The 22,881-nt window shown below is 38.7% G+C and overlaps 1 long non-coding RNA gene across 1 annotated transcript in view; it reads left to right on the top strand.

Annotated features, from left to right (window-relative positions):
• LOC126249679 (uncharacterized) overlaps positions 1–22,881 on the top strand; it is a 45,226-nt gene that overhangs the window by 5,422 nt on the left and 16,923 nt on the right. The gene's annotated exons all lie outside the window — the stretch shown is intronic.

Here is a 22,881-nt window from a genome sequence, read left to right as displayed (position 1 = left end):
ATAGAATTTAATTCTTGTCCCCAATGATGAAGACAAAATTTGTTTCTCATGTTTTTGCTGTGTGATACTGAGGTAGCTACCAAAAGCTAGTCATATGAAAGCATATGGAAAAGTAGTTATTTCATTATGATTTCTCTTAATCATGTGCATGATAACACATTACATTTTGAAATGTGCAGTGTGAAAACTGATTCTCTGAAGTAACAGTTGCCCATTGTTGTATGGCTGTATGTTAGCAGTTTGCATGAGTATCTCATAGAGGAGAAAGAGGAAAATGTGCTTCACTGCCTTGATTAACGCGAGTATTTGTTTTGTTACTGAAGAGGTTTACTAACATTATTCTGTTGGAGGTTGTAAGCCTTGGGTTTTCTTTGACCTAACTGGTTACAGACAGACATACAGTTTTAGTGATATCTAAACTATGGCATAACAATTAATATGTAATGAAAATAACTAATGACTAGGTGGTTGCCTAGCACTAACAGTTAACAAAATTTATTCTTGGCTGTGGAAGAAGTTTTAATCACCATGATTTGGCATAAATACAGGAATTGTGATTGCATACCATTTATAATCACCAGACTGTGGGCACCTGTTACGTGCAAGGATTTGAATGTGTCTGATGGTCTGTATGTATTCACCAGTCCGTTATATGAAATACACTGAAGTGCCAAAGAAACTGGTAGAGGCATGAATATTCAAATACAGAAAGATGTAAACAGGCAGAATATGGCGCTGCAGTCGGCAATGCCTATGTAAGACAAGAAATGTCTGCCACAGTTGTTAGATCAGCTACAGCTGGCACAATGGCAGATCATGAAGATTTGAGTGAGTTTGAATGTGGTGTTAGTCGGCGCACAAGCGATGGTACACAGCATCTCTGCGGTATTGATGAGGTGGGGATTTCGCCATACGACCGTTTCATGAGTACTGTGAATATCAGGAATCCGGTAAAACACCAAATCTCCAACATTTCTGTGGCCGGAAAAAGGTCCTGCAAGAGTAGAACCAACTACAACTGAAGATAATCATTCAACGTGACAGAAGTGCAACCGTTCCACAAATAGTAGTGGATTTCAATACTGGGCCATCAGCAAGTGTCAGCCTGTGAACCATTCTACAAAACATTATCGATATGGGCTTTTGGAGCCGAAGGCCCACTCATGTACCATTGATGACTGCGTGACACAAAGCTGTACGCTTTGCCTGGGCCCGTCAACACCAACATTGGACTGTTGACAGGAAACATGTGGCCTGGTTGGACAAGTCTCATTTCAAATTGTATAGAGCGAATGGACGTGTATGGATATGAATCCATGGACGCTGCATGTCAGCAGGGGACTGTTCAAGCTGGTGAAGGCTTTATAATGGTGTGCGGCATGTGGAGTTGAAGTAATATGGGATCCTGGATACGTCTAGATACGACTCTGACAGGTGACACGTATGTAAGTATCGTGTCTGATCACCTGCATCCATTCACACCCCCCACACACAGAATTGCTACAGAGTGGCTCCAGGAACACTCCTCCAAGTTTAAACACTTTCGCTGCCCACCAAACTCAACAGATATGAACACTGTTGAGCATATCTGGGATGCCTTGCAATGTGCACTTCAGAAGAGATCTCCACCCCCTGGTACTCTTATGGATGTGTGAAGAGCCCTGCAGGATTCATGGTGTCATTTCCCTCCAGCACTGTTTCAGAAATTAGTAGAGTCCATGCCACGTCGTGTTGCGGCACGTCTGCGTGCTCGCGGGGGCCCCTACACACTATCAGGCAGGTGTACCAGTTTCTATGGCTCTTCAGTGTAGATACAGTTACAATATCATAAATAATAAATGAATGGTGCTCAGTTTGTTGAGAGAAAGAAAAGCTACCCAGACGTTTGCTTGAACCTACCCACTGATTTGTCCGTGGCAACAGTTCCATATTTCTTAAATTTTATACTTGAGCAGTTGACATTATTGTTATGGAAAAACCATTATTTATGTTTCTGATTAAAAATGAGTTTGATTTTAACAGTTCTTCTATAGAGGGTTGTGTGAGGTTAGGGTGCAATACCGTCTTTCCTGAACCACATTTACGTGTTGTTAGTCAACTGGGTATTTCTCATTGGAACTATCCCATATCTTATATCAAGAGAAGCCCATACTATCTCAGATTTATGTTTTTTCCCTTATACTGTTCTTCGCACCCAAGTTTCTCATTTTATTTCAACTTCCTCTTTGTTTTTGGCTTACTACTATCCACAGCACTGCCCAGCCAGGGGCACCCATGGAAATGATCCTCTGCCAAAGTTTTTATGGCTGATATGGAGGAAAACTTCCTAGCCTCCCACTGCACCAAACCTTTTGTCTGGTTCAGGTTCATTGATGATGTCCTCATGATATGCACCAGGGCCAAGGCACCATATCCTCATTCCTCCACAAATAACTTCTCTCCCATCTGCTTCACTTAATCCTCCTATCCCAAAGTGCCACCATCTTTGACATTGAACTTCACCTCTCTGATGGCTCCATTTGCAGCTATGTCTGTATTAAACCCTCAAAACCACGAACAGTGTGAATTTTTGCAACTAGGCCTATAACCCCTTCCACAGTGTACAATATTCGGTATTTACGTTTATTAGTGTCATTTAGATTTGATACATTGAGGTAGCAGTTTTTATACGTTTTATTAGGAAAAGTGATACTGACAGTGAATTCAAACCTCACTTGTATACGTTTGACTACCGCAACCTGTGAGCGTTAACAGTTAAGCAAATGTAAAATACGTGGTAAATTAGTGTTACACTACACTATCTGAGTAAATCAGTGATTGGAAAAATTAAAGAAAAAAAATTACTACAGATAACGGCCAGTTGAGAATTACGCCCTCAGAGAAATATTTTGTAAGTTAAGGTTTCATTCAGAGAAATGTGGGGTTTCAACTTGCCTAAAAACAGTAGGCCTAGTGAATATTTTAATTATTTTTTTCTGCCAGACTTATGGTAAATGATGTTTTGCCTGGAATAAGCACGGAAATTAGTGCATGGAATGATAAATCTTTGATTAAAATGTATGAATTTACTTAGTTACCCTAGTTTTAAGGTTCTTTAACTGTTAATAAGTGTTACAACATTCAAAATCTAAAAATTTTCATTAATTCCCAATTTTTGGGAATCTTCCTGGGCCAAAGAAATATTCCCGACAATATTCCCGTTTTATAAGTTCCCTCCCACTGGGAATGTACCCGGCCCACATCATTAACTGTAAGCCCATCAGCTCCTATAAAGTAGAGTTCGTATTTGTGCTTTATATTCTGAATTCTTATTCTTAGCCTAAGGTTTTGTTTTGTACCTGCATCTGTCAGTGTACAGTACTCAGTATTTATGTTTATTAATGTCATTTAGACTCGATACATTGAAGGTAGCAGTTTTTATAGTTGTATTAGGTAATTTAAGCATGTAAATAAACATTTGTTTAAATTGTAAATACGAGGGATAATCAGCAGGTGTAGCTTATCGTAGGTTACTGTTGAATTCTTTAATAATATTCACTAGATAGCCCCTAGCAGGAAAATGAGCAACAGAACTAGCTTCCACCATACATTTTTATTGTTTTTCATTGTTGAGTGTAGCTGTTAACCTTGTGAGGCAGTAGGTTTCCTTAATTTCTTACATTAAATCACACATAATGTCACTCGATGCTCTGTCCCTACCACCCGTCCTAAACATCTGAGTGTTCCAGTCTATATCTGGTAAATTGAAATCTCCACCTAAGACTATAACATGCTGAGAAAATTTATGTGAAATGTATTCCAAATTTTCTCTCAGTTGTTCTGCCACTAATGCTGCTGAGTCGGGAGGTCGGTAAAAGGAGCCAATTATTAACCTAGCTCGCCAGGTTTCGAGAGGGTGCGTTTCTGGATGCGGTATTGAATATATTGCTTCCCCCTACTTATACCTCCCGAGGAGATCACGAATGTAAAATTAGAGAGATTAGAGCACGCACGGAGGCTTTCACAGTCGTTCTTCCCGCGAACCATACGCGAACTATCCCATATCTTATATCAAGAGAAGCCCATACTATCTCAGATTTATGTTTTTTCCCTTATACTGTTCTTCGCACCCAAGTTTCTCATTTCATTTCAACTTCCTCTTTGTTTTTGGCTTACTACTATCCACAGCACTGCCCAGCCAGGGGCACCCATGGAAATGATCCTCTGCCAAAGTTTTTATGGCTGATATGGAGGAAAACTTCCTAGCCTCCCACTGCACCAAACCTTTTGTCTGGTTCAGGTTCATTGATGATGTCCTCATGATATGCACCAGGGCCAAGGCACCATATCCTCATTCCTCCCAGGTTTCGAGAGGGTGTGTTTCTGGATGAGGTATCGAATATATTGCTTCCCCCTACTTATACCTCTCGAGGAGATCATGAATGTAAAATTAGAGAGATTAGAGTGCGCACAGAGGCTTTCAGACAGTCGTTCTTCCTGCGAACCATACGCGACTGGAACAGGAAAGGGAGATAATGCCAGTGGCACGTAAAGTGCCCTCCGCCACACACCGTTGGGTGGCTTGCGGAGTGTAGATGTAGATGTAGATATTACCTAAATAGATAGGGACTTTGTCTTTTGTGTGTGGATGCAAGAGGAGTTGGCCACAGTCCAAACGCAACTGGAAGCTTTATTGGCCACATTCAACAGGCCCCAGAGTGCCACCTTGTGGTGCGGTGGGGATGGGGTGCCTGGGGCAGCCTCTGCTGTACTAGATGTGCAGGGGGGGATGTCACAGCTCTCTGTCACTGAGCCGACCTCAGGTGTGACTGAGCTGGCTGGCCCACTCTAACCTCAGTGTGGGTAGCGGACTGTGTCGAGGTCTCGAACCTCAAGGTGATCGTTGCATGGGGGATGCAGGCTACTGCCAAATCCCACACCCTTTGCTAATAGATTCAGTGTGCTATCTGATTCTGGGGGGAGGGGGGAGGGAGGATGAGCCGGATCAGAATGCACCTCCTGCAAGGATAGTGGCTGCTCCATCAGCAAGGTCCAGACAGGCACTTGGGGATAGGGTTTTGTTAGTTATTGTGAGCTCCAATGTTAGGCGGGTCATGGAGCCCCTCAGGATCATAACAGCTAGTACGGGGAAGAAGTCGAATGTTCACTCGGTGTGCTTGCAGGGGGGCCTTGTCCGGGATGTGGAAGAGGCTCTTCTGGCGGCTATCGAGCATGCGGCATGCAGCCAGCTGCAGATTGTTGCACATGTCAGCACCAGTGATGCCACTCGTCAGGGTTCCGAGGAAATCCTTTGGTCCTTTCGACGGCTGGTTAAATTGGTGAAGGCGGCCTCCATCTCTCGAGGAGTGGAAGCCAAGCTGACGATTTGCAGCATCGTATCCAGGGTGGACTGGGGTCTTCTGGTTTGGAGTCGAGTGGAGAATCTAAACCAGCGGCTACGTCGACTATGTGATGAAAATGGTTGTAGATTCCTCAACCTACGCTATGGGATGGAAGGTTGTAGGACGCCCCTCGATAGATCAGGGGTGCACTACACACAGGAAGCAGCTACATGGGTAGCACAGTACTTGTTGCATGCACATGGGGGTTTTTTAGATCAGGTTCCTGCCCATGGGAAACAAACTATTGTCCTGAAAAATTACCAGTTCATGACACTGATGTGGGTGCCCCAACTGCAAAAATTGTTAGTTTGTCTAAACAGATCATTCCAATGGATTTAAATGCGTTAAATCTCATGTTAGTAAATTGTCGAAGTGTCTGTAGCAAGATCCCTGAGTTACTCTCCAAAATAAACAATAGTAATGCCAATATTGTATCAGGTACTAAATGCTGGTAGAAACCAGATACAAATAGCAGTGAAATTTTGAACTCAGATTGGACAATGTTTAGGAAGGATAGGACTGATGCTATGGTAGGTGGTGTGTTCATTGCAGTTAAAAGCTGTTTAAACACAGTTGAGATTGATACTGGATCAGACTGTGAAATAGTCTGGACAAAGCTGTCAATCGGCCAAGGAGTGATCATTGTATTAGGATGTTTTTATAGACCACTAGCATCAGCAACAAACGTCGCAGAATGTTTCACGGAAAGTCTTGAGTGTATACGAAATAAATATCCATATTATCCATTAGTTATAGGTGGAGACTTTAATCTGACATCCATTGACTGGGAGAATGACACGTTTATCACAGGGGGCAGAAGCAAAGACTCGTGTGAAGTTATTCTAGGAGCACTCTCAACATACAACCTTGAGTAATTGGTTAGAAAAACAACACGAGTTGGGAACATGTTAGATAGCTTGGTGACAAGCAGAACTGATCTTTTTGAGGAAGTTAACCTAGAAGAAGGTATTAGTGACCATAATGTACACTAAACAGATTCAGAAGGATGTAGGTTGCAGTAGGTACTGGGAGATGAAGCTTGCGCAGATAGTGTAGCATGGAGAGCTGCATCAAACCAGCCTCTGGACTGAAGACCACAACAACAACAACAACAACAACGTCGTTGTGGCTTCTATGGCAGTGGAAGTTGCAAAAATACCAAAGAAATAGCATAGAGTTTTCTTGTTTGGGAAAACAAATAAGTGTCATTAAGGAATATCTTCATAGTCAGCTCCAAACATTCACCACGGGATACAAAGATACTGATCATCTTTGGCCGGAATTTAAAGGTATTGTCCACCACATGTTAGAGAAATATATGCCTAGCAAAAATATAGGAGAGTGAAAGGATCCAGCTTGGTTCAACAAACATATTAGGAAGTTGCTGAGAAAGCAGAGAATTTTGCACAGTTGTTTTAAACGTAGTCACTGCCCCGCTGACAAACAGAAATTATGCAAAACGAAAGCAGCTGTCAAAAGATCAGAGAGAGATTCTTTTCACGAACTTGAAAGCAATATTGTATCTGCAGATTTAAGAAAAAAGCAAAAAATTTCGGTCATACGTAAAAACTATGAACGCTACAAAAAATTCAATACCTTCCCTTGCTAGCAGTACGGGTAATGTAACTGATGACGATAAACAGAAGGCCGAAATTCTAAACCTAGCTTTCAAAAACTCATTTACGGTAGAGGACTGCAGCACCATTTCCCCTTTCAATTATTGAACAAACTCAAGGATGGCTGACATAGTGGTTACTGTATTAGGGATTGTAATAGTTAAGATCCTTAGACGCCAGGAAGGCATCTGGCCCAGACGCTATCCCCATAAGATTTTATGTTGACTATGCTACAAATATAGTACCATTCTTATCCATCATCTATCAGAGATTCATTGGGACAGCGGGAAGTTCCACAGGACTGGAAGTAGGCCCAGGTCATAGCAGTCTATTAAAATGGTAGAAAATCAGATGCACCTAAATACTGGCCAATTTCACTGACATTGATTTGTTGTAGAATCATGGAACATATTTTTTGTTCAGACATAATGACCTTTCTAGATTTTGAGAAGCTCATCTGCAGAAACCAGCACAGTTTTAGGATACAGCAGTCATGCGAGACACAGCTAGCCCTCTTTGTACATGATAAACAATAGGCTCTAGATACTGGCTCTCAGGTTGATGCCATATTCCTCGACTTTCAAAAGGCATTCGACTCAGTTCCACAATGTCGCTTGCTCCAAAAAGTGCACTCTTACGGTCTATCCGATGATATATGAGGTTGGATAGAAAGCTTTCTAATACACAGCCAGGACGTCATCGCTTGTCGAACATTTCACATTGCAGAGGTCTTCAATAGATATATGGGTAAATCATGTTACCTGTCGACCATGCCTTTTGTTCTCAGGACCAAGAATCATCGTAAAATAAATGAATCTGAATCTGTGTCAGTGTGGGTTAAAGGTGTTGAGAACTGTAAGAAAATTAAACTTGTTGGTGACCTCACCCATTATTATAGAAATTAAATAAAATCTTCCCTTTCCCTTATTCTTACCAAAGAAAATATATTAAACAAACAAAATAATTAATTAGCCTATTGTATCAGCCACATGGGAGATAAATATGGGTGTTATTCTCTCAACACATTCTTTGTTCCCGTAATACTTCTGGCCTCACTCTCCAGTAACCCACTGTCTCTCACACTCTACGCGAAGTTTCACCCTTCCTCTCTTTTTCACCCTTCCTCTCTTTTTCACCCTTCCTCTCTTTTTCACCCTTCCTCCCTTTTTCACCCTTCCTCCCTTTTCACCCTTCCTCTCTTTTTCACCCTTCCTCTCTTTTTCACCCTTCCTCTCTTTTTCACCCTTCCTCTCTTTTTCACCCTTCCTCTCTTTTTCACCCTTCCTCTCTTTTTCACCCTTCCTCTCTTTTTCACCCTTCCTCTCTTTTTCACCCTTCCTCTCTTTTTCACCCTTCCTCTCTTTTTCACCCTTCCTCTCTTTTTCACCCTTCCTCTCTTTTTCACCCTTCCTCTCTTTTTCACCCTTCCTCTCTTTTCACCCCTGTCCCAACCCATGCATCCATGTCACTTCATTGTACGCCACACCTCACCGGTTCCAGCACTTGTGTGTCACATGTTTAGCCCATGCACCTGCCACTTCTCCCCCTCACATTCCTAGCCAGTGCACTTGCTGCCTCCCTCCAAGCTGCTACATACCCATACCCATACCCAACCACTCTTCCTGCCTCTTTCTTCCTCTTTCCAATTCACCCGACACAACCCCCACTCCACTGTAATTCACCTGCCAAACTGCATTTGTGGCATTGTGCTAGATGGCATAATGTAGGGCCTTAAAGGGGTGTGTGCACTTGCAAGCACGCATGACCCAATGCTTGTGCTGTTCGGTGAATGGTCTGCCTTATTCCTAAATCAGGATAGAAGAATGCTGTATGATCTGCACTCCTCCTGACTAAGTACATTAACATGTCTAGCACCTCTCATGGTATGATTTGGAGAGAAATCAATATACCTATTTTTAAATGATGTTACAACATGACCAAGAAATATACTCAGTGATATAACTAGGACCCAGCATTTTGTTATATTACATATGCAAGAAATGTAAAACAGGACTGCAGTACATAACACTTCTTAAAAAGTAAAACATGGGAACACCTGTCAACACTGTATCCATCACAGCAATTCTTGCAACTGATCACTTCTCTGAGGGGATCTGTTTCATTATATCTGAAACAGTGAAAACAAGAATAAATTGCAGAAACATTCTTATACAGATATGGTGGTATCTCTGTTAATAGATTAAAAAGCACTCAGCAATAGAGAAGGGTCTAGTATATGTGTAAGCTAACACATTAATTTACAGTATAGAGATGCTTTTCAACAAGAAATGAGTTCAACTCTGCTCTGAAAGCTGCTTCCTTCTTCATTTTCTTTATGTAAGGTGGCAGTATACTATAAATAATGACACTAAAGTGGCTCACATATATTTGTGTATGAGTTATGTTTAACTCTACATAGAGAGACCTACAGTTGTGTTAATAGCTATGGTAATAACTATTAGTTTTTAGATGTGCAGGATTAGCTCATCAACCCACATTTGTATATTATAGAGAGGGTACGGTGAATACACAATTTTTTTAAATAGGGGCTCGCAAGAGCTCTTGTAGAGCTATGTAACAAGATTAAAATATCCCTTTCCTGCAGTGTAAAAAACCCCTTTTAATTGACTATATTTGTACCCTAAAGAACTATTCTGTATGTTAGAGAAACTATTCCGAAGTTAGAATGGACTTGACGTTACCAAAATAAGGCATTCTAGCATATTCTGAGGAGAATACCTTAGAAATGATTCTCATGGTGTGACAGTGCACTTTCGGTTTCTTCGTTGATTGTCCTTGGTGTCAGTGTATTGCGTTGTTACACTGGCTGAAAAATGGTTGTGGAAGTACAGCACTGACTACTGTAAATGATGTAGCTGACAAGTGCATATGTGTGTTTCACAGTACATTACTTTCACTGTTCACCCCCCCTCCCCCCCCCCCCCCCCTCCTATATACACATTTAATATGGAAAGTGCACTGTTGTTTTACTTTCGATAAGCCTCAGTAATAGTTTTCAGGCGAACATCCACCTACTGCTAGAATAGTTTACTGTTGAATATCTATGAGCAGTAAAAACATAACCACATAATTCACTGTTATTTCAGAATAATCAGGTACAAATTGATCAGACATTGTCATTGTTTTAACACAGGGCCTAATTGTGTAACACTTATTTCACAGTTAAGTTGAAGCATTGTTGTTGTTGTTGTTGTTGTTGTTCTAACGAACACTGGTTTCTCATCTGAAACTCGGCTGTGGACTGACTGTCTCGGGACCAGAATTTGGGCCCTTACATATTATCACAATAATAGGTACTGAAAGTACACATTGTTCGAAGTTTAATTTACAGAAATTACAGTTAAAACTTAACTCATTAAATTGACTGAATACATCGAAAAGTTGGTTCTTTAATACAAGAGTTAGGTCGAATTATTTGTTTAAATCATGAAATTAACAAATATTGTTACACAAACAATACTTTTGACCAAACTGTTAATTACTTTGGAATTAATTAAGAGCCGGCTTTGCTAACATGTTTTCAAATAGAACCAAATAGATCCTTAAAGAATACTATTAGCTGTTCCTCCAAATGTCTATTATAGGTACAGAATTTATATTTGTTTATATGTCAACAATAGAATTTACGTTACAAAACAGTTACTGATTTCACCTGTAACAAAAGATAAGAACTAGAAATAGTCTAAATAAATTAGGAAATCAGTTACATACATAAATCTAAGCACAAAATTAGATCTGGTGTTCTGTTCTTTGAAACTGAGGGCCAACCTTTCTCTTTCATGAAAATTCAGAGTATGCTCGTGTATGTTCATGGTAATTAGTTAAAAGTGAAAAAATGAATTCTAAGGAGGCAGATGGCAAAACAAGAGGGGAAATAAAAATATCCCAGCTTGCTTCGTCACAAGGGCAAAACATGCCGAACTGAGGTAGGGGGAGAGTTTTGTTACGTAGCCTTCCCAGTTTGTCTTAATTTTTATATGTTCCTAAATGTTTTGTGCATCATACTTCCTAACTCGTTACCACCCAGTACCAATTGGAGATGTGACTTCAATTCATTTTTCCAAAGGAAATGTAATTTGTTATGGTCACATTAAAGGTCAGACTATTAGCATTGAACAGGCAATACAAGGACTTGAGGACTTCATTTATTGTTGTAGGAGGAGATTTCATAATGTTGCTCACTATTATGCTAGTGCCATCTTAAAATAACATGTTCTTAGTTGCTGTTTGAAGCCTGTCTGTAATTTATATAAATAAGAAACAGGAGGGTGCCTAACATACCATCCTGAGGTACACCTGTTTAGACTTTGATTCAGATGCTAATCTGATTTTATGCTTGGATTGAGCTAATGTGAGTTGCACAACCTATGATTTATTTTGCAAATTTGATTGGAACCATTTGTTTTCTATCACTTTTTTCCGGTTGCTTCTAATGTATCTAAAAGAATTTCATAACTAATAGTACCAAAAGGTTTTAAAAGATCTAAATTAACTCCTTGCAACACTGTTGTTTTCTAGGTTTAATCTGGGGGAACACACCCTCAGTGAATGATAAATTAGCAATGTAAGCCAAGGGTTTTTAATTTATGGATCAGTAGGGATTGTAAGTCACACTGATATTTCATCTAAACCCGCTAAAACTTTGGATTTGAGGCTTTGAATCACCTTCATTACTTCATGTTCACTAGTTGGAACGAACTTCAGGCTGTATGTAGAAGTAAGATACTTCAGTTTATCCTGGTTTGTGAAATTTAAGTTTATTGTTTGGTAGGCATTTATAAAGTAATCATTATGTAATTTGGCAAATCTTTTTTGCCGATATTAATGTCATCAGTGTTTGTAAGCGTAATTTCCTGCTCTTAACATCTTTTCCATGTTTCACTTCATACAATTTCCTGTAGAGAGTTGATTTTGATTTATTGCCCGACATTTGTGTTAAACTATCATTCCTTTGTAGTTGTCCCATTTATCTGTCAGTATATTATCTTAGAAGCATTATCTTAGAAGCATCTGTGGACCTTTCCAATTAAGAACTGACCCTTTTTAGAGTCATACAATTAATCTTAATGCATGACATAATCCAGCAACTAGATTTAGTGGTTCCACATGAGTGGACTGTGTCAGTTCTTTGGAAAACACATTTCAGAATTAGTCATGAATACTGAAGATAAAGTTTTGTTAGTAACTGACAGTGAAAGCACTCCTAACCAAGATTCATTACTTAGACTATTTACAAAATAAATGTATTTGTCTCCAGAGAAATTGCTTGTGTTAGAAAGAAGTACATCTCCTTTCAGAGGCATAATTGGATTTCTGCAGATGACAGCATTATGATCAGATATCCCTAAATCGTTATTAATAATTTCTATTTCAGCAGTGTCCACATTTGAAAATATGTTGCCAGTCAGACCTTCTGTTCTATTTCTTACTGTTGGGGGACTGTTTGTAAGAGGAAACATACTGAAGCTGTATAATACACTAAGAAGTAGTGTCCTTGATGCAGAAACATTCACAAGGCTTAAAGTTCTCACAGACATTAATGTTGTTCTTGCGGTCTTCAGTCCTGAGACTGGTTTGATGCAGCTCTCCTTGCTAATCTATCCTGTGCAAGCTCCTTCATCTCCCAGTACCTACTGCAACCTACATCCTTCTGAATCTGCTTAGTGTATTCATCTCTTGGTCTCCCTCTACGATTTTTACCCTCCACACTGCCCTCCAATGCTAAATTTGTGATCCCTTGATGCCTCAGGACATGTCCTACCAACCGATCCCTTCTTCTAGTCAAGTAGTGCCACAAACTTATCTTCTCCCCAATCCTATTAAATACCTCCTCATTAGTTATGTGATTTACCCATCTAATCTTCAACATTCTTCTGTAGCACCACATTTCGAAAGCTTCTATTCTCTTCTTGTCCAAACTATTTATTGGCCACGTTTCACTCCCATACATGGCTACACTCCATACAAATACTTTCAGAAACGACTTCCTGACACTTAAATCTATACTCAATGTTAAAAAAATTTCTCTTCTTCAGAAACGCTTTCCTTGCCATTGCCAGTCTACATTTGATATCCTCTCTACTTCGACCATCATCAGTTATTTTGCTCCCCAAATAGCAAAACTCCTTTACTACTTTAAGTGTCTCATTTCGTAATCTAATTCCCTCAGCATCACCCGATTTAATTCGACTACATTCCATTATCCTCGTTTTGCTTTTGTTGATGTTCATCTCATACCCTCCTTTCAAGACACTGTCCATTCCGTACAACTGCTCTTTCAAGTCCTTTGCTGTCTCTGACAGAATTACAATGTCATCGGCGAACTTCAAAGTTTTTATTTCTTCTCCCTGGATTTTAATACCTACTCCAAATTTTTCTTTTGTTTGCTTTACTGCTTGCTCAATATACAGATTGAATAACATCGGGGAGAGGCTACAACCCTGTCTCACTCTCTTCCCAACCACTGCTTCCCTTTCATGCCCCACGAGTCTTACAACTGCCACCTGGTTTCTGTATAAATTGTAAATAGCCTTTCGCTCCCTGTATTTTACCCCTGCCACCTTTAGAATTTGAAAGAGAGTATTCCAATCAGCATTGTCGAAAACTTTCTCTAAGTCTACAAATGCTAGAAACGTAGGTTTGCCTTTCGTTAATCTTCCTTCTAAGATACGTCGTAAGGTCAGTATTGCCTCACGTGTTCCAATATTTCTACGGAATCCAAACTGATCTTCCCCGAGGTCGGCTTCTAACAGTTTTTCCATTTGTCTGTAAATAATTCGCGTTAGTATTTTGCAGCTGTGACTTATTAAACTGATAGTTCGGTATTTTTCACACCTGTCAACACATCCTTTCTTTGGGATTGGAATTATTATATTCTTCTTGAAGTCTGAGGGTATTTCGCCTGTCTCATACATCTTGCTCACCACATGGTAGAGTTTTGTCAGGACTGGCTCTCCCAAGGCTGTCAGCAGTTCTAATGGAATGTTGTCTACTCCCGGGGTCTTGTTTCAACTCAGGTCTTTCAGTGCTCTGTCAAACTCTTCACGCAGTATTGTATCTCCCATTTCATCTTCATCTACATCCTCTTCCATTTCCATAATATTGTCCTCAAGTACATCGCCCTTGTATAGACCCTCTATATACTCCTTCCACCTTTGTTTTCCCCTCTTTGCTTAGAACTGGGTTTCCATCTGAGCTCTTGATATTCATGCAAGTGGCTCTCTTTTCTCCAAAGGTCTCTTTAATTTTCCTGTAGGCTGTATCTATCTTACCCCTAGTGAGATAAGCCACTACATCCTTACATTTGTCCTCTAGCCATGCCTGCTTAGCCATTTTGCACTTCCTGTCGATCTCATTTTTGAGACGTTTGTATTCCTTTTTGCCTGCTTCATTTACTGCATTTTTATATTTTCTCCTTTCATCAATTAAATTCAATATTTCGTCTGTTACCGAAGGATTTCTACTAGCCCTCGTCTTTTTACCTACTTGATCCTCTGCTGCCTTCATTACTTCATCCCTCAGAGCTACCCATTCGTCTTCTACTGTATTTCTTTCCCCCATTCCTGTCAATTGTTCCCTTATGCTGTCCCTGAAACTCTGTACAACCTCTGGTTTAGTCAGTTGATCCAAGTACCATCTCCTTAAGTTCCCACCTTTTTGCAATTTCTTCAGTTTTAATCTACAGTTCATAACCAATAGATTGTGGTCAGAGTCCACATCTGCACCTGGAAATGTTCTACAATTTAAAACCTGGTTCCTAAATCTATCTGATACCTTATAGTATCTCCAGTATTCTTCCATGTATACAACCTTCTTTTATGATTCTTGAACCAAGTGTTAGCTATGATTAAGTTGTGCTCTGTGCAAAATTCTATCAGGCGGCTTCCTCTTTCATTTCTTAGTCCCAATCCATATTCAGCTACTACTTTTCGTTCTCTCCCTTTTCCTACTACCGAATTTCAGTCACCCATGACTGTTAAATTTTCGTCTCCCTTCACTACCTGAATAATTTCTTTTATCTCACCATACATTTCTTCAATTTCTTCGTCATCTGCAGAGCTAGTTGGCATATAAACTTGTACTAATGTAGTAGGCATGATCTTCGTGTCTATCTTGGCCACTATAATATGTTCACTATGCTGTTTGTAGTAGCTTACCCGCACTTCTATTTTTTTATTCATTATTAAACCTACCCCTGCATTATCCCTATTTGATTTTGTATTTATAACCCTGTATTCACCTGACCAGAAGTCTTGTTCCTCCTGCCACCGAACTTCACTAATTCCCACTATATATAACTTTAACCTATCCATTTCCTTTTTTAAATTTACTAACCTACCTGCCCGATTAAGGGAACTGACATTCCACGCTCTGATCCGCAGAACGCCAGTTTTCTTTCTCCTGATAACGCTGTCCTCCTGAGTAGTCCCCGCCCGGAGATCTGAATGGGGGACTATTTTACCTCCGGAATATTTTACCCAAGAGGACGCCATCATCATTTAGCCATACAGTAAAGCTGCATGCCCTCGGGAAAAATTACGGCTGTAGTTTCCCCTTGCTTTCAGCCGTTCGCAGTACCCCAACAGGAAGGCCGTTTTGGTTAGTGTTACAAGGCCAGATCAGTCAATCATCCAGACTGTTTCCCCTGCAGCTACTGAAAAGGCTGCTGCCCCTCTTCAGGAACCACATGTTCGTCTGGCCTCTCAACAGATACCACTCCGTTGTGGCTGCACCTACGGTACGGCTATCTGTATCGTTGAGGCGAGCAAGCCTCCCCACCAACGGCAAGGTCCATGGTTCATGGGGGGTTCTTTTATTATACAAAATGTGTGTGTGTGTGTGGGGGGGGGGGGTAGGGTTACCCAGATCCCCATGAAATTGAACAGCAGCAACTGCAAAATGTCTTCCAACATGATTGCTTCTGCCCCTCACGTCCTTTTATATTCGACATTAGATAAAAACAAACTCCTCCATGTATTTGGTGGCCTTCCTACAGAAGTGACTAGTCAAACTATGATGATTAATATTAACAATACCTAATTCAAACTCCTTGCACCAGTACTCCATAATACACGTACGAGTGGTATAAGCAGTGTTTACTGTGACTTTAAATTCAAATGATTTATTTCTCAAACTCTGGCTATTATAGCTTAAAATATGAATGTTTAGAATAGAGACTAGTAACAGTTTTACTCACACTTTGCTGTATTGCATCTGATCCTTTTCTGAGGATGGATACCAAAAATCTTTGAGTATGAGATATTCTCGGTCTCTGGGTGGTACTCTGCCTTGTACTCTGCTGCTGGTGCAGGATCCACTGTAGACAATGTGACATCTGTGGTGATCTGACATCAGTTATTATTGACTGGAAATCTTGCATATGTGTTTATGGCACTTTACCATTAATATATGCTTTCATGGTGTGCATCTACATACAACATTCCACAAGCCACCGTACAGTGCTTGGCAGAGGGTACCCTGTACCACTACTACTCATTTTCTTTTCTGTTCCACTTGCAAATAGTGAGGGGAAAAATGGCTTGTCTATATGCCTTCATATGACCCCTAATGTCTTGTCTTATTTTTGTGGTGTTTATGCAAAATGTATGTTGGTGGCAGTAGAATTGTTCTCCAGTCTGCTTCAAATGCAGGTTCTCTAAATATTCTCATTAGCGTTTGTTGAGAACATTGCCTTTCTTCCACAAATTCCCATTTGTGTTTCTGAAGCTTCTCCATAACACCTTCTGGTAACAAATCTAGCAGCCTGCATCTGAACTCCTTAGATTTCTTCCTTTAATCTGACCTGGTGTGGATCCCAAACACTAGAGGTAGTTGTAGAAACGATGGGTATTGTAGAAACGATCGGTATTGTAGTTGTAAATTGTGGTAGCTGTGTTGGGGAAAACCAGAGCTCCAAGCCCTGATAGAAAGCACTGAAGCTCAAGTAGTTACAGGTATGGAAAGCTGGCTAAAGCCGGAAATAAGTTCAACTGACATTTTTTCAAATGACTTAACAGTGTACAGAAATGATTGATTAAATACAATTGGTGGTGGAGTATTTATTGCTGTCAGAAGTAGTTTACCTTGTAGTGAAATTGAATTAGGTAGTTCCTGTGAAATAGTACGGGTAGAGGTTATACCTGCAAATCAGACTAAACTATTAATTGGATCATTTTATCTATCCCCCAACTCCGAAAATATGGTTGCTGAACAGTTCAAAGAAAACGGGAGTCTCATTTCAAATAGGTACCCCACTCATACATTTATAGTCAGTGGCGACTTCAATCTACCCTCAATATGCTAGGAAAATTATACATTTAAAGCCGGCAGCAGGCACAAAACGTCATCTGAAACTGCACTGAATGCTTTATCAGAAAATTATTTTGAACAATTACTTAAAGAGCCCACTTGAAGCATAAATGTTTGCAAAAGCATACTTGACCTCTTAGCAACAAATAATCCTTTACAAATAGTAGATTGCATAGCGTAATAGTTACCAAAATAAATGTCCAATAGTATCATGTAAGGTATGTTACCTAACGCATACATCCACTCTTTTTGCCAATTAAGAACTTTGACATAATGTTATAAACAACATACAGTGCATCAGTTCGTTAACACACATCTCAGCTGTTAACATATGATGTATAATATTTTACAACAATTATTCATTCATAGTTGTCAATATTATGTACCAAAAGTTTTGCAAAATATTAATATGTAACAACAATTTTACAGTTAGAAAATAAAGAAGTAAGCCACTGAAGATAGCACAAAAAGTACTGAAACATGTCTGGGTGAAAGAAAACAGAAAAAAGGTGTCTTGCGTAAGGCGGAATTTCTCTTCCTATTTCGTAGCAAGCATGGACACAACAAAAACTGCAACACCACAAGATAAGTTCACATCTGTGTTTGACTCAAGGAAAGCAGAAAGCTTGAAGTTGGGTCATTTGTCGTGCTGCTGCAAAACTTTCTTCAAATAAATGAAGCAAAGCTGTAACCCATGCTGAAGTAGATTTTCGGAAAAAGTTTTATTTTACTCATAAAGAATAGAAAATCACCAGTTTTGAATTTAGATGTATCTTCGCTGTGCGGTTTTCTAAAATGATTTCAATTAATTGGATATCACTTAGGTTTCTTGCATGTCCCAACTAGTGATCCAATTACAGAAAGGTAACATGGAATCCGAGCAATGTCTTTTGCCGCCGCCCCCCCCCCCCCCCCCCCCAGGCAAATCTCCATATTGGTGAGAGGTGAATGATAGGTTAAAAGGCAGAATGAAAAAACTGACCCAGACAGGATTCAACCCCACAACCTCTGTTTCCAATCACGCTATGTACCTAAATAGTTAAAATATTTTGCCTGTTCTCTTGTTATCAACAGTTTTTGTATGAATAGGATGTTTTCCTCTAAAAACAATTGATTTTGTCTTCTTTTTTCTGCCATCATCAAATGGTGCTCTTCATCTTACACCAGTAATGTGGCAGTGTCTGCATATAAAAAGCAATTCAACTGGGCATTTCTGTTAATCTTAATTCCCCTGTTAAATTTTTCCTTTCATTTCTGGATTGCGTCATATAAATAAATGTTAAAGTGTGTGTGAAATGCTACACCCTTGTCGAACTCCTTCTGTTGTGGCTCTAGACAGTGTTATGTACACCTAAAGTTACAGTCTTGTGTTTGTACAGGTTTTTTAAAACATTAGGTATTGTGGATAGTGGATTTGATGATTCTCATATTTTGATTCATTGAGGTACTTAAGAGAAGTGTCTTGTTTTTTCTTTATAGCCTTATCTAAATCTAGGGTCCAAATTTTTAACCCTTTCTTCCTTATTTTTCTTTCTTCCTCTGTTTCTTCAGCTGTTTTCTTAATTACCATTTCTATATCATTCATTCATTCTCTGTTAGTTCCATTTCTTTCTGCTGTAGTTCTTGATCAAGTCATGCTATGTTCGTTAGGTAGATATATTGTGTAGATTTCTTCCTTCCTTTTATTCTGTAAACTTTGTCCTTTCTCCATTTGATGTACATACCTATTTGAGATATTACCAAGGAATAGTCACAAACTGTTTGTCCCCTGTACACTCTTGTCTCTTACTTTCTCTTATAATTTTTCATTAATATAATGTAGTCAATAAGAGACTTAAATCCTTGGGCTGACCATGTGTATCTAGTTACTTTTTTTGCAAAAGAAAGTTTTGCTTATCTTCAGTTAGAAGAAATGAAATCCCTAAGCAATCTTCCTTTGTTATTTATGTTGTTTTCTTCCATCATTCCTGCAGACATTGGGATAGGTTTATTACCTATCTTTGCATTTAAATCTCCTGTCAATATTATTTGATCCATTGTGTTATACTTGTCCAAAACTGATTGCAATTTGATCTATAGACTCCTGTCTTTTTCCTTCTTTCCTCAGGTGTGTAAACTGTGATGACAGCCAAATTTTCTCTCTCCTCTTCGACAATTGAAACTATATTCGTTTCATTTATAGAACTGTACCCTATAATTCTTTTCCCATTTCTTATGTGTTTAAATGGCAACCCTTTTGCTTGCTCTCTACTGGTTCTGTGTTCCAGTATATAATGATATATCCACTTGCACGCTTATTACCCTGTAGCTTTTTCTTTCTTTCTGTTATGGAAGCCATATCTATCTTGGCCTTCTTTAAAGTTTCTGACAACTCTTCTTTGTTTGCTGATTCTCAGCCATTCTATGTTGCTACCTTAAATGTATTAGCAATCCATTTATTCTTAGAAGTAATTGGAAAAATTCCTGGCCACTGGAAGAGGGGTGCCATGGTATAGTTGGATAGTGGGGCTACCACTTTGTGGCCTCCTAAAAATAATATAGAACCAAAATAAATATGTTCAGTGTTCTGTTCTATCTCTGTGCATGTAAGATCACATACACCATCATGGGTCAGAGTTGATGTCTGCTGTCAGTAGGTTCAGCAGCTTTTTATTGTTTGAAAAATGTTGTGTATTGGGCAATAAATTTATTATGAAGCTGTTAGTAATGTGTCCAATTGCTTAAACCGGTGTGTCATGTATGTTGCTCCAGAATGTTGTTACATCAACATCATTGAATGTTACTATCCAAAATAAGCAAACATTGACTTTAATAGTAAATATCTATAGTCCTACTCACTCACAAAACTGTTAATGTTGATGAGCATTTAATCATTTTGTTTATGATGTATTCCAGAGCCATTAAGAAACCATGATTCAACCAGGACTATAAACTTTTTGTCAAAGTGTAAATAAGTATTAATATTAATTGTAAGCCTGTTTTAGCTTTTAACTCATTGCTAAAGTTATACTTTAAACAAACTATGCATAGAACATGTAGGATGTAAAGCAATTGTAATGTGAATACGATAAAAATATGTTGGATCATAAAATAAATTTCAGGTTATCTGCGAACTTTTAAAACTGTGCAGACTCTGGTCACCTGAATATTAAGTTTTGTGTTTTCTTTGATGTTTGCAAAGTTACATGCTGCCTTGAATAGAATATTTTCTCATGAATTAAGTCAGATTAAAAATGCTAATAAAAATTTTTGTTAAATATTTCATTTAGCAATTCTTCTATTAGTGTATCATTGGCTTGGTTGTACTACCATGTGTAGATGTAGCCATTCATGAGGTGGAGTGAATAAAGTGCAATGAGATTATTAACTCCTATTTGCAGAGCCATTTTATTGACAAACTTATTTACTGATACTTTCCTTTAACACAACATTAACAACACTTTAATGGCTCAGCATTCCAGCAAAAATAAAATTACGAGTAAATCACAATTTTGATTCCAGGAGATTCTGAACAGAACACAGTACTTATAATTAAATAAGAAAATATTTAAGTGATGTATCACCAGTCAGAGTTTTCTGTGATGTATTTAAAGATTTTCAAAGGTTAAACAGGTAACTTGTTTCCTGAATATGTAATATGTTTAAAGTTGGTGATTTTTTCCTAAGGAATCACTATGAATATGAATATGCTGCAACATTTAGTGTTGAGTGCACTTCTTTTGTGTAATGGACCCTTCATTTTATTTTTGTAAAGTCAAAATAGATGTTTTTAAATTCCAATGATGAAGTGCATGTGTTATCAGGCATCAGCAGAATAAATTTCAATTTTAGAAATTGAGTGTTTCTCAAAAATAGGTGTTTATTAATTGAAGTACAAGGTATAATGTTATACTTAAGCTACTACCTCCCCAAAAACAATGAATTGTGTGGTAAATTTATTAATTATAGAAGAGTTGTCACTTTTATAGTTGTGCATAATAACTAGCTTGTTAATGGAACAATGATAATGACAATTACAGTCACAATTCCTTGGCGATTAGTGACTATGTATCATCATACAAGGCACAGATTTGTAGGAGCCTGGTTCAAAAGTGTTTGCAGTCAGCATGGCAGAGTCCAAGGTGTACTAAAATGGACTGACACTGACAATTTCAAGTGGGGCGGCAAGTACCCTCATGTCTACAGTTGTCTGAGTGGACCATTCTGACATCTTGATAGCGAAGCAAATACCCTTCGTCCCTTTAAGGTTTAAGGTGAGAGATTCGTTTCTCTTTATAAAATGTTCAAATGTAGCTAGAGGTAAATAAGGGTCCATTACCTGAAACAACTGTAGTATTCCTGTGGAGAATATTGTCATGCGTGCTTCTGTAGTAGTGCTTCATATCATATTGATAACATAAAGAAAATGGAATGATGTGTCAAAAGTGATGAAATAATACTTCAGGGCTGTGTTGACATAGTCTAAACAATGTGCTGTTAGCTGTATGAGGAAGATTGACTGTGTACCCGAATGGTTTTCAGCTCAAAACTGGTGAGGGTATTTAACTTTTCAGTATTGCCATATAAGTGTGACTATTATGCATGGTGACGAGGTAGCTTTTTCATCATTGTTATTCTCCTATGTCTCTTTGTCTCGTGTGTCTGTGCAGTGCTTGTGGTGGCAGATTTGGAACTAATATTCAGTGTTCGTTCATCAGAGTACTTACTGTAATGACTTGATAATATTTGCAATGGAGGGAGAAAGGTGCATATTAAGTGTTCATTTGGTATGTTCTCAGGCCATTGAATCTGTAATGTCTCTTTCCAGCTGTGGGTTGTGTTCCATGACTACTGTGATAATTTGTATTTTAAATGGAACCCACACTATTACCATTTGTAAATCCTTTCCATATTGACAACAAAATTATGTCCAGCTTATTACAGCCATGATCCAGAGCCCATTGGCAATAGCTGCACCTGCATTGGCTTGCCAAGAACACAAACCAACAAAAAAATTTTGTGACCTTTTTGAAATCTAAGTACTTACTTCATATGTTGAAGACGAACAATTTACATAATCAGTTTTCATGTATCGCATCAGGAGTCAAAAACTGTACTCAATACAAAGGCTTACAACATGTTTTAAAGGAGCAATTCAGCATTTCTTATGAGCTGTCAGACCAATATAATGTACTAGCCTAAGCATGATTTAAATTCATATTGTGTTGCACTGTTTTCATAGAAGAGAAAATTTAGTACACAAAAGTAAGAACACACTAATTTAAGACTTACTGTAACATATCAGATTCAAAGGAAAAACATCAAATTCATTCCTTTTGTTCACTGACACAAACAAGTTAATAGTACAAATATTGTTTGGCTGAAAAACTTCTTGTGCCACATTTTCTCTTCTGTTGTGCAGGACTATCATGTTGCAACAATCAACAATAGCCAGCCATCATGGATGCAGTCGATTGCTCGTGATACCTCCTTTCCAATTGTTTAATGTCTTGGTGAAACTTTTTACATATTCAGTTACTGCCCAAACTTTTTCTGGAAACATGTCTAAATGTGAA

This window comes from Schistocerca nitens, chromosome 3 (assembly GCF_023898315.1).
Source record: "Schistocerca nitens isolate TAMUIC-IGC-003100 chromosome 3, iqSchNite1.1, whole genome shotgun sequence".
NCBI classification, from domain to species: domain Eukaryota; kingdom Metazoa; phylum Arthropoda; class Insecta; order Orthoptera; family Acrididae; genus Schistocerca; species Schistocerca nitens.
The sequence above is the reverse complement of the archived record's forward strand: the minus strand, read 5'-3'. Positions and strand labels throughout refer to the sequence as shown.